A 12,500-nucleotide genomic window follows, 5' to 3' on the forward strand; every position below is an offset into this window, starting at 1 on the left:
GGTAGTGACTGGGTGTATTGGTAGTGACTAGGTGTATTTGTAGTGACTGGGTGTATTTGTAGTGACTGGGTGTATTGGTAGTGACTGGGTGTATTTGTAGTGACTGGGTGTATTTGTAGTGACTGGGTGTATTGGTAGTGACTGGGTGTATTGGTAGTGACTGGGTGTATTTGTAGTGACTGGGTGTATTGGTAGTGACTGGGTGTATTTGTAGTGACTGGGTGTATTGGTAGTGACTGGGTGTATTGGTAGTGACTGGGTGTATTGGTAGTGACTGGGTGTATTGGTAGTGACTGGGTGTATTGTTAGTGACTGGGAGTATTTGTAGTGACTGGGTGTATTGATAGTGACTGGGTGTATTGGTAGTGACTGGGTGTATTGGTAGTGACTGGGTGTATTGGTAGTGACTGGGTGTATTGATAGTGACTGGGTGTATTTGTAGTGACTGGGTGTATTTGTAGTGACTGGGTGTATTGGTAGTGACTGGGTGTATTTGTAGTGACTGGGTGTATTGGTAGTGACTGGGTGTATTGGTAGTGACTGGGTGTATTTGTAGTGACTGGGTGTATTGGTAGTGACTGGGTGTATTGGTAGTGACTGGGTGTATTGGTAGTGACTGGGTGTATTGGTAGTGACTGGGTGTATTGGTAGTGACTGGGTGTATTTGTAGTGACTGGGTGTATTGATAGTGACTGGGTGTATTGGTAGTGACTGGGTGTATTGGTAGTGACTGGGTGTATTGGTAGTGACTGGGTGTATTTGTAGTGACTGGGTGTATTTGTAGTGACTGGGTGTATTGGTAGTGACTGGGTGTATTTGTAGTGACTGGGTGTATTGGTAGTGACTGGGTGTATTTGTAGTGACTGGGTGTATTTGTAGTGACTGGGTGTATTGATAGTGACTGGGTGTATTGGTAGTGACTGGGTGTATTGGTAGTGACTGGGTGTATTTATAGTGACTGGGTGTATTGGTAGTGACTGGGTGTATTTATAGTGACTGGGTGTATTGGTAGTGACTGGGTGTATTGGTAGTGACTGGGTGTATTTGTAGTGACAGGGTGTATTGATAGTGACTGGGTGTATTGGTAGTGACTGGGTGTATTGGTAGTGACTGGGTGTATTGGTAGTGACTGGGTGTATTGATAGTGACTGGGTGTATTTGTAGTGACTGGGTGTATTTGTAGTGACTGGGTGTATTGGTAGTGACTGGGTGTATTTGTAGTGACTGGGTGTATTTGTAGTGACTGGGTGTATTGGTAGTGACTGGGTGTATTTGTAGTGACTGGGTGTATTGGTAGTGACTGGGTGTATTGGTAGTGACTGGGTGTATTGGTAGTGACTGGGTGTATTGGTAGTGACTGGGTGTATTGGTAGTGACTGGGTGTATTGGTAGTGACTGGGTGTATTTGTAGTGACTGGGTGTATTGATAGTGACTGGGTGTATTGGTAGTGACTGGGTGTATTGGTAGTGACTGGGTGTATTGGTAGTGACTGGGTGTATTGGTAGTGACTGGGTGTATTGGTAGTGACTGGGTGTATTTGTAGTGACTGGGTGTATTGATAGTGAATGGGTGTATTGGTAGTGACTGGGTGTATTGGTAGTGACTGGGTGTATTGGTAGTGACTGGGTGTATTTGTAGTGACAGGGTTTATTGATAGTGACTGGGTGTATTGGTAGTGACTGGGTGTATTGGTAGTGACTGGGTGTATTGGTAGTGACTGGGTGTATTGATAGTGACTGGGTGTATTTGTAGTGACTGGGTGTATTTGTAGTGACTGGGTGTATTGGTAGTGACTGGGTGTATTGGTAGTGACTGGGTGTATTGGTAGTGACTGGGTGTATTGGTAGTGACTGGGTGTATTTGTAGTGACTGGGTGTATTGATAGTGACTGGGTGTATTGGTAGTGACTGGGTGTATTTGTAGTGACTGGGTGTATTGGTAGTGACTGGGTGTATTGGTAGTGACTGGGTGTATTGGTAGTGACTGGGTGTATTGGTAGTGACTGGGTGTATTTGTAGTGACTGGGTGTATTGGTAGTGACTGGGTGTATTTGTAGTGACTGGGTGTATTGATAGTGACTGGGTGTATTGGTAGTGACTGGGTGTATTGATAGTGACTGGGTGTATTGGTAGTGACTGGGTGTATTGGTAGTGACTGGGTGTATTGGTAGTGACTGGGTGTATTTGTAGTGACTGGGTGTATTGGTAGTGACTGGGTGTATTGATAGTGACTGGGTGTATTGGTAGTGACTGGGTGTATTGGTAGTGACTGGGTGTATTGGTAGTGACTGGGTGTATTGGTAGTGACTGGGTGTATTTGTAGTGACTGGGTGTATTTGTAGTGACTGGGTGTATTGATAGTGACTGGGTGTATTGGTAGTGACTGGGTGTATTGGTAGTGACTGGGTGTATTTGTAGTGACTGGGTGTATTGGTAGTGACTGGGTGTATTTATAGTGACTGGGTGTATTGGTAGTGACTGGGTGTATTGGTAGTGACTGGGTGTATTTGTAGTGACTGGGTGTATTGATAGTGACTGGGTGTATTGATAGTGACTGGGTGTATTGGTAGTGACTGGGTGTATTGGTAGTGACTGGGTGTATTGGTAGTGACTGGGTGTATTGATAGTGACTGGGTGTATTTGTAGTGACTGGGTGTATTTGTAGTGACTGGGTGTATTGGTAGTGACTGGGTGTATTGGTAGTGACTGGGTGTATTTGTAGTGACTGGGTGTATTGGTAGTGACTGGGTGTATTGGTAGTGACTGGGTGTATTGGTAGTGACTGGGTGTATTGGTAGTGACTGGGTGTATTGGTAGTGACTGGGTGTATTGGTAGTGACTGGGTGTATTGGTAGTGACTGGGTGTATTGGTAGTGACTGGGTGTATTGGTAGTGACTGGGTGTATTGGTAGTGACTGGGTGTATTGGTAGTGACTGGGTGTATTTGTAGTGACTGGGTGTATTGATAGTGACTGGGTGTATTGGTAGTGACTGGGTGTATTGGTAGTGACTGGGTGTATTGGTAGTGACTGGGTGTATTTGTAGTGACTGGGTGTATTGGTAGTGACTGGGTGTATTTGTAGTGACTGGGTGTATTGGTAGTGACTGGGTGTATTTGTAGTGACTGGGTGTATTGGTAGTGACTGGGTGTATTGGTAGTGACTGGGTGTATTTGTAGTGACTGGGTGTATTGGTAGTGACTGGGTGTATTGGTAGTGACTGGGTGTATTGGTAGTGACTGGGTGTATTGGTAGTGACTGGGTGTATTGGTAGTGACTGGGTGTATTGGTAGTGACTGGGTGTATTGGTAGTGACTGGGTGTATTGGTAGTGACTGGGTGTATTGGTAGTGACTGGGTGTATTGGTAGTGACTGGGTGTATTGGTAGTGACTGGGTGTATTGGTAGTGACTGGGTGTATTGGTAGTGACTGGGTGTATTGGTAGTGACTGGGTGTATTGGTAGTGACTGGGTGTATTGGTAGTGACTGGGTGTATTGGTAGTGACTGGGTGTATTGGTAGTGACTGGGTGTATTGATAGTGACTGGGTGTATTGGTAGTGACTGGGTGTATTGGTAGTGACTGGGTGTATTGGTAGTGACTGGGTGTATTGGTAGTGACTGGGTGTATCGGTAGTGACTGGGTGTATCGGTAGTGACTGGGTGTATCGGTAGTGACTGGGTGTATCGGTAGTGACTGGGTGTATCGGTAGTGACTGGGTGTATCGGTAGTGACTGGGTGTATCGGTAGTGACTGGGTGTATCGGTAGTGACTGGGTGTATCGGTAGTGACTGGGTGTATCGGTAGTGACTGGGTGTATCGGTAGTGACTGGGTGTATCGGTAGTGACTGGGTGTATCGGTAGTGACTGGGTGTATCGGTAGTGACTGGGTGTATTGGTAGTGACTGGGTGTATTGGTAGTGACTGGGTGTATAGGTAGTGACTGGGTGTATCGGTAGTGACTGGGTGTATCGGTAGTGACTGGGTGTATCGGTAGTGACTGGGTGTATCGGTAGTGACTGGGTGTATCGGTAGTGACTGGGTGTATCGGTAGTGACTGGGTGTATCGGTAGTGACTGGGTGTATCGGTAGTGACTGGGTGTATTGTTAGTGACTGGGTGTATTGGTAGTGACTGGGTGTATTGGTAGTGACTGGGTGTATTGGTAGTGACTGGGTGTATTGGTAGTGACTGGGTGTATTGATAGTGACTGGGTGTATTGGTAGTGACTGGGTGTATTGGTAGTGACTGGGTGTATTGGTAGTGACTGGGTGTATTGGTAGTGACTGGGTGTATAGGTAGTGACTGGGTGTATCGGTAGTGACTGGGTGTATCGGTAGTGACTGGGTGTATCGGTAGTGACTGGGTGTATCGGTAGTGACTGGGTGTATCGGTAGTGACTGGGTGTATCGGTAGTGACTGGGTGTATCGTTAGTGACTGGGTAGTGACTGGGTGTATTGGTAGTGACTGGGTGTATTGGTAGTGACTGGGTGTATTGGTAGTGACTGGGTGTATTGATAGTGACTGGGTGTATTGGTAGTGACTGGGTGTATTGGTAGTGACTGGGTGTATTGGTAGTGACTGGGTGTATTGGTAGTGACTGGGTGTATTGGTAGTGACTGGGTGTATTGGTAGTGACTGGGTGTATTGGTAGTGACTGGGTGTATTGGTAGTGACTGGGTGTATTGGTAGTGACTGGGTGTATTGGTAGTGACTGGGTGTATTGGTAGTGACTGGGTGTATTGGTAGTGACTGGGTGTATTGGTAGTGACTGGGTGTATTGGTAGTGACTGGGTGTATTGGTAGTGACTGGGTGTATTGGTAGTGACTGGGTGTATTGGTAGTGACTGGGTGTATTGGTAGTGACTGGGTGTATTGGTACACTCTCCAAACTCAAAGGGTTTTCTTTCTTTATCCATCCACCAATCGGTGCCCTTCTTTGCGAGGCATCAGAAAACCTCCCTTGTCTTTGTCGTTGAATCCGTGCTTGAAATGTACTACCTGATTGAGGGACCGTACAGATCATTGTATGTGTGGGGTACAGCGAGGGCGTAGTTATGATAAAATAATGTCAACCACTATTATTGAACACGGAATGAGTCCATCATGCAACTTGTTATGCACATTTGGACTCCTACATGTATTTAGGCTTGCCATAACAAAGGCCTTGGATACTTACTGACTCAAGACATTTCAGGATTTAATGTTTTATTCATTTAAAAAAAAAAAGTTCTATAAACAAAATTCCACTTTGACCTTTTTGGGGTATTAAACATTTATTTAATGCATATTTTGTATCACTGATCTCCATTTAATTCAGGCTGTAGACACGACTAAATATGGAAACAGAGAAATGGTGTGAATACCTAGTGAAGGCTCTCACAAAGAGCATGTTGTAGTTTATCTGGTGTGATGTATCAGGATACTCTTCTGGACTGGTATAACTGGTATAAACACACCCCACTGAGTTTTTGTGTGTGTGTGTGTGTGTGTGTGTGTGTGTGTGTGTGTGTGTGTGTGTGTGTGTGTGTGTGTGTGTGTGTGTGTGTGTGTGTGTGTGTGTGTGTGCGCCTATCTGTCTGTATGTAGGGCAGGCTGTGCTGTGTTGTGGTGGGTTAGCTCTGTCAGCAGTAGGGTCAGCAGTGTCTCGTTGACCTTTCTGTCCTGATGCCTCCCAGGGTGTAGAGGCAGGATTTGACAGCTCAGTGTGACCCAGGACCCTACCATTCTGCCCTTCCCAGCAGCCTTCGCTATCCCCTGCCTGCCCTCGATACCAGCATCGGCCCAGACCCTTCCCTGCCCTTTCCAGCAGAGGCCCTCCCTACCTCAGTCTCTCCCCTCCCTACCTCAGTCTCTCCCCTCCTTACCTCCGTTTCTCCCCTCCCTACCTCCGTCTCTCCTTTCCCTACCTCAGTCTCTCACCTCCCTACCTCCGTCTCTCCCCTCCCTACCTCTGTCTCTCCCCCTCCCTACCTCTGTCTCTCCCCCTCCCTACCTCTGTCTCTCCCCTCCCTACCTCTGTCTCTCCCCTCCCTACCTCTGTCTCTCCCCCTCCCTACCTCAGTCTCTCCCCTCCCTACCTCTGTCTCCCCTCCCTACCTCAGTCTCTCCCCTCCCTACCTCTGTCTCCCCTCCCTACCTCTGTCTCTCCCCTCCCTACCTCAGTCTCTCCCCTCCCTACCTCTGTCTCTCCCCTCCCTACCTCTGTCTCTCCCCTCCTTACCTCTGTCTCTCCCCTCCCTACCTCTGTCTCTCCCCTCCCTACCTCTGTCTCCCCCCCTACATCTGTCTCTCCACTCCCTACATCTGTCTCTCCCCTCCCTACCTCTGTCTCCCCCCCTACATCAGTCTCTCCCCTCCCTACCTCTGTCTCCCCCCTACATCAGTCTCTCCCGTCCCTACATCAGTCTCTCCCCTCCCTACCTCAGTCTCTCCCCTCCCTACATCAGTCTCTCCCCTCCCTACCTCTGTCTCTCCCCTCCCTACCTCTGTCTCTCCCCTCCCTACCTCTGTCTCCCCCCTTACATCTGTCTCTCCACTCCCTACAGCTGTCTCTCCCCTCCCTACCTCTGTCTCCCCCTACATCAGTCTCTCCCCTCCCTACCTCTGTCTCCCCCCTACATCAGTCTCTCCCGTCCCTACATCAGTCTCTCCCCTCCCTACCTCAGTCTCTCCCCTCCCTACCTCCGTCTCTCCCCTCCCTACCTCAGTCTCTCCCCTCCCTACCTCCGTCTCTCCCCTCCCTACCTCAGTCTCTGCCCTCCCTACCTCAGTCTCTCCCCTCCCTACCTCCGTCTCTCCCCTCCCTACCCCAGTCTCTCCCCTCCCTACCTCCGTCTCCCCCCCCTACATCTGTCTCTCCCCCTCCCTACCTCAGTTTCTCCCCTCCCTACCTCAGTCTCTCCCCCTCCTGAAGAAACAGAGATAAGAGGGTGAGAGGAGGAGATTGAGAAAAGAGTGAGGAAAAAGAGAGAGATAGAGATAGAGAGAGAGAAGACAGGAGTGAGAACTGGAAAGACAAGTGTTACATGCAAATCGGGGAGGTGTTGTGGAAGCTCACCGAAAGATCTGTCATGTGACTTGATGTGCTGATTCAGGGCATGCAGATAATTGGATAATTGCGTGCCATGGAGCTGGGCTGATAACTGAGCCGGGGGCAACCGTTTCCTAGGAGACGTAGGCGTGTGTCAACATGCCGTTGAAAGCTGACACCTCCTGAATAGATTTTAGGAGACTTTGTAGTTCTCTCTCTTTTTTTTTTTTTCAATCTCTCCTTGTTCTTCCTTTTTCTCGGTTAAGCATGACGATTCCTTCCTGGTTGAGGGATGACATTTACACACACACACACAGACACACAGACACACACACACACACACACACACACACACACACACACACACACACACACACACACACCACACACACACACACACACACACACACACACCACACACACACACACACACACACACACACACACACACACAGACACAGACACAGACACACACACACACACACACACACACACACACACACACACACACACACACACACACACACACACACACACACACACACACACACACACACACACACACACACACACACGCTGAATGGTTCCTAAACATAATCCGACAACACTCCACTATACCCATCCTAGAACTGTAGAAGAGCCACTTTAAGCTATTTAAATCTGCCTCTGCTTCCCTCTGGGCTTTACCTGTCTGAGGGGGCTTCAGGGGAACGATAGGAGACGTGTGTGTGTGTGTGTGTGTGGGGGGGGGGGGGGGGGGGGGGCATTAGGGTAATAATAGCGGATGTGTGGGGTGGTATTAGGCCTTAGGGGTAGACCAGGAAGAAGAAACAGGCCTAATCTACCATAGCTATGTGACATGTCGTATGATTATTGTAAATGTCAGTGTTCAACTACGTGCATCATGTGCATGTTGAAATATGTTAAGTGTCGCTCGCGCAAATGTGGACCCGAATTCAAATTCAGAGTATGAATATAGTTTTTTAGTCTTATAAACGTAGGATCAAATATAACAGCGGAGCACTTTCGCATCGGTTCGGTGGGATGCTAGCTTCCAACACGTCAGCTAACGTTTACCTGCTTTCTCATCGGTTCGGTGGATGCTAGCTTCCAACACGTCAGCTAACGTTTACCTGCTTTCTCATCGGTTCGATGGGATGCTAGCTTCCAACACGTCAGCTAACGTTTACCTGCTTTCTCATCGGTTCGGTGGGATGCTAGCTTCCAACACGTCAGCTAACGTTTACCTGCCTTCGCAAAAAGGCCAGTTTGTATCGGCACCGCCAAAACCCTCTCCTATTCCCAAGTCATGGAGCAATCACAACCTAGCTAGCTATATATTTTCAATAGGAAGCTGCAATAGTCATATAATAGTCATATCCGTGTAGAAAGAAAAAGTTTACCTCAGGCTACTGTCTCTCTCGCTCTTCAATTCTGTCTAATATCTCTCGTAGCTACTATCACTAGCAGCTGGCCTTCACCTTGGCTAGCTAGATTAGCTTTGTATCGATGGATTCCCGTGTGAGAGAAATATCTAGAGTTTTAAATAGTCACGTTGTGCTGGGAGTAAATAGTTGTTATTCATTATTAAAACCAAACTGGTTTTGGTGACACTCTGAGTAGAATGGCACGTAACTCACTTGATATTTGGAGTGGAGAGATAGTGTCGGAATCATTAGAAAGCTGACATTCTCCTCTTTCCAGAAAAACTCTGAATCTGTTTTGATAGAGCCAAGTCACATAGACTGGCTGCAATGCAGTGAAACCATTGATTAATATAACGCTTTAAACCTAAAATACATATAATACACTCAATACAATACATGTTTCCCCCATCTCATTTACCCAGGTTACACAACACGAGGTAAAACATGATAGTCTCCCTCTCTCGCTCCCTTGCTCTCGTACTCATTCTATCTCTGTCTCTCTCTCTCTCCCTCTGTCATTTTGGAGTCCATTTTATTATAAATAAGAATATACTATATTTCTAAACACTTCGACGTTAATGTGAATGCTTCCATGATTACGGATAATCCTGAATGAATTGTGAATAATGATGAGTGAGAAAGTTACAGAAGGTCAAAGATCATTCCCCTAAGACATGCTAACCTCTCACCATTACAATAACACAGGAGGTTAGCATTTTATATCATACCCCTAAGACATGCTAACCTCTCACCATTACAATAACACAGGAGGTTAGCATTTTATATCATACCCCTAAGACATGCTAACCTCTCACCATTACAATAACACGGGAGGTTAGCATTTTATATCATAACCCTAAAACATGCTAACCTCCCACCATTACAATAACACTGGAGGTTAGCATGTTATATCATACCCCTAAGACATGCTAACCTCTCACCATTACGAATAACAGGGGAGGTTAGCATTTTATATCATACCCCTAAGACATGCTAACCTCTCACCATTACAATAACACAGGAGGTTAGCATGTTATATCATACCCCTAAGACATGCTAACCTCTCACCATTACCAATAACACAGGAGGTTAGCATCTTATATCATACCCCTAAGACATGCTAACCTCTCATCATTACCATATGTCTTGGGGGTAGGAACCGAAGGCACCCCCTCACACCTCTCTGATTCAGAGGGGTTGGGTTAAATACGGAAGACACATGGTTGAATGCATTCAGTTGTCTAACTGACTAGGTCTCCCCTTCCCTTCCTTCTCCCTCCAAACCTTGGTCCAAAAACATGTCCGCCAAACTCACAAGAGATATTTGCCTGTTTTATAGACTTTCAAAAGCCTTTGATTCCATAGAGGTGTGAGTGGTGTAAAAGTGGTGTAGGAGGTCTGTGTTATTAGGGTAGCAGGTAGCCTAGGGGTTAAGAGGTCTGTGTTATTAGGGTGGCAGGTAGCCTAGGGGTTAAGAGGTCTGTGTTATTAGGGTGGCCGGTAGCCTAGGGGTTAAGAGGTCTGTGTTATTAGGGTGGCCGGTAGCCTAGGGGTTAAGAGGTCTGTGTTATTAGGGTGGCCAGTAGCCTAGGGGTTAAGAGGTCTGTGTTATTAGGGTGGCCGGTAGCCTAGGGGTTAAGAGGTCTGTGTTATTAGGGTGACCGGTAGCCTAGGGGTTAAGAGGTCAGTGTTATTAGGGTGGCAGGTAGCCTAGGGGTTAAGAGGTCTGTGTTATTAGGGTGGCCAGTAGCCTAGGGGTTAAGAGGTCTGTGTTATTAGGGTGGCCGGTAGCCTAGGGGTTAAGAGGTCTGTGTTATTAGGGTGGCCGGTAGCCTAGGGGTTAAGAGGTCTGTGTTATTAGGGTGGCAGGTAGCCTAGGGGTTAAGAGGTCTGTGTTATTAGGGTAGCAGGTAGCCTAGGGGTTAGGAGGTCTGTGTTATTAGGGTGGCAGGTAGCCTAGGGGTTAAGAGGTCTGTGTTATTAGGGTGGCAGGTAGTCCAGGGGTTAAGAGGTCTGTGTTATTAGGGTGGCCGGTAGCCTAGGGGTTAAGAGGTCTGTGTTATTAGGGTGGCAGGTAGCCTAGAGGTTAAGAGGTCTGTGTTATTAGGGTAGCAGGTAGCCTAGAGGTTAAGAGGTCTGTGTTATTAGGGTGGCAGGTAGCCTAGGGGTTAAGAGGTCTGTGTTATTAGGGTAGCAGGTAGCCTAGAGGTTAAGAGGTCTGTGTTATTAGGGAGGCCGGTAGCCTAGGGGTTACGAGGTCTGTGTTATTAGGGTGGCAGGTAGCCTAGGGGTTAAGAGGTTGTGCCAGTAACCGAAAGGTTGCTGGTTAAAATTGGCGAGCTGACTAGGGGAAGAATCTGCCGATGTTCCCTGGAGCAAGGCACTTTACCCTAATTGCTCCTATAAGTTGCTTCTGGATACGAGTGTCTGATAAAATGTTCATGTTTGGGGCACAGAAATGCCCCAAACCTAGCCTATAAGGAAATTCCCCCTAGCGTAACCTAGGCAACAGATAATGGGAGCTAGATCTACATGCATGATTCTCGGTAATACACGTGTGTCCCCACTACCCCTGGACCGGCTCGTACGTGGAGCGTCCTCCATATAGGCTGCAAAGGCTTTAATGGCCGCCGGGGGGGGGGGGGGGGGGGGGGGGGGGGGTGTATGTCTACTGTCTTAAAAAAACACAATTTTCAGATTTTTTTGACAATTTAGGACATTGCACACCGTGTTCAGACAAGGGTACGAGTGGGTGCACATCAATCCTAGACGATATACACATCTAGCGGCCCGTATCGGCTTCCTAGGCAATCCTATAGCGCTCCAAAATGAGAAAAGAGCCACCAAGTTCTGGACTCACCTCTCACCCTGTGATCCAGAACATTATAACCACAAGGCTTTCTAATTCAAAACCCCACAGCCCAGAGAGTCACCCTGAGATCCAGAACATTATAACCACAAGGCTTAACCTTTGGAGCAACTAGCTCAACAGCACCAGCTAAATTCAACCATTCAATCACAAATAACAGAATTCTAACTAATAGAAATCTGTAACCAAAATACACTAATTATGTCCTGACCTGTCATAATATTAGAGACTGTAGATCTAGCTACAGATTATGTCCTGACCTGTCATAATATTAGACTAAAGATCTAGCTACAGATTATGTCCTGACCTGTCATAATATTAGACTGTAGATCTAGCTACAGATTATGTCCTGACCTGTCATAATATTAGACTATAGATCTAGCTACAGATTATGTCCTGACCTGTCATAATATTAGACTATAGATCTAGCTACAGATTATGTCCTGACCTGTCATAATATTAGACTGTAGATCTAGCTACAGATTATGTCCTGACCTGTCGTAATATTAGACTGTAGATCTAGCTACAGATTATGTCCTATTAGAGACTATAGATCTAGCTACAGATTATGTTCTGACCTGTCGTAATATTAGACTGTAGATCTAGCTACAGATTATGTCCTGACCTGTCATAATATTAGACTATAGATCTAGCTACAGATTATGTCCTGACCTGTCATAATATTAGACTATAGATCTAGCTACAGATTATGTCCTGACCTGTCATAATATTAGACTGTAGATCTAGCTACAGATTATGTCCTGACCTGTCATAATATTAGACTGTAGATCTAGCTACAGATTATGTCCTATTAGAGACTATAGATCTAGCTACAGATTATGTCCTGACCTGTCATAATATTAGACTGTAGATCTAGCTACAGATTATGTCCTGACCTGTCATAATATTAGACTGTAGATCTAGCTACAGATTATGTCCTGACCTGTCATAATATTAGACTATAGATCTAGCTACAGATTATGTCCTGACCTGTCATAATATTAGACTGTAGATCTAGCTACAGATTATGTCCTGACCTGTCATAATATTAGACTATAGATCTAGCTACAGATTATGTCCTGACCTGTCGTAATATTAGACTGTAGATCTAGCTACAGATTATGTCCTGACCTGTCATAATATTAGACTGTAGTTCTAGCTACAGATTATGTC

General features: G+C 46.4%; 1 protein-coding gene across 1 annotated transcript in view; it reads left to right on the plus strand.

Moving 5' to 3' along the window:
- Nucleotides 1–12,500, plus strand: part of LOC110510792 (protein Wnt-5b) — a 121,249-nt gene that overhangs the window by 16,604 nt on the left and 92,145 nt on the right. The gene's annotated exons all lie outside the window — the stretch shown is intronic.

The sequence above is a fragment of the Oncorhynchus mykiss genome, chromosome 15 (assembly GCF_013265735.2).
Source record: "Oncorhynchus mykiss isolate Arlee chromosome 15, USDA_OmykA_1.1, whole genome shotgun sequence".
NCBI lineage: Eukaryota > Metazoa > Chordata > Actinopteri > Salmoniformes > Salmonidae > Oncorhynchus > Oncorhynchus mykiss.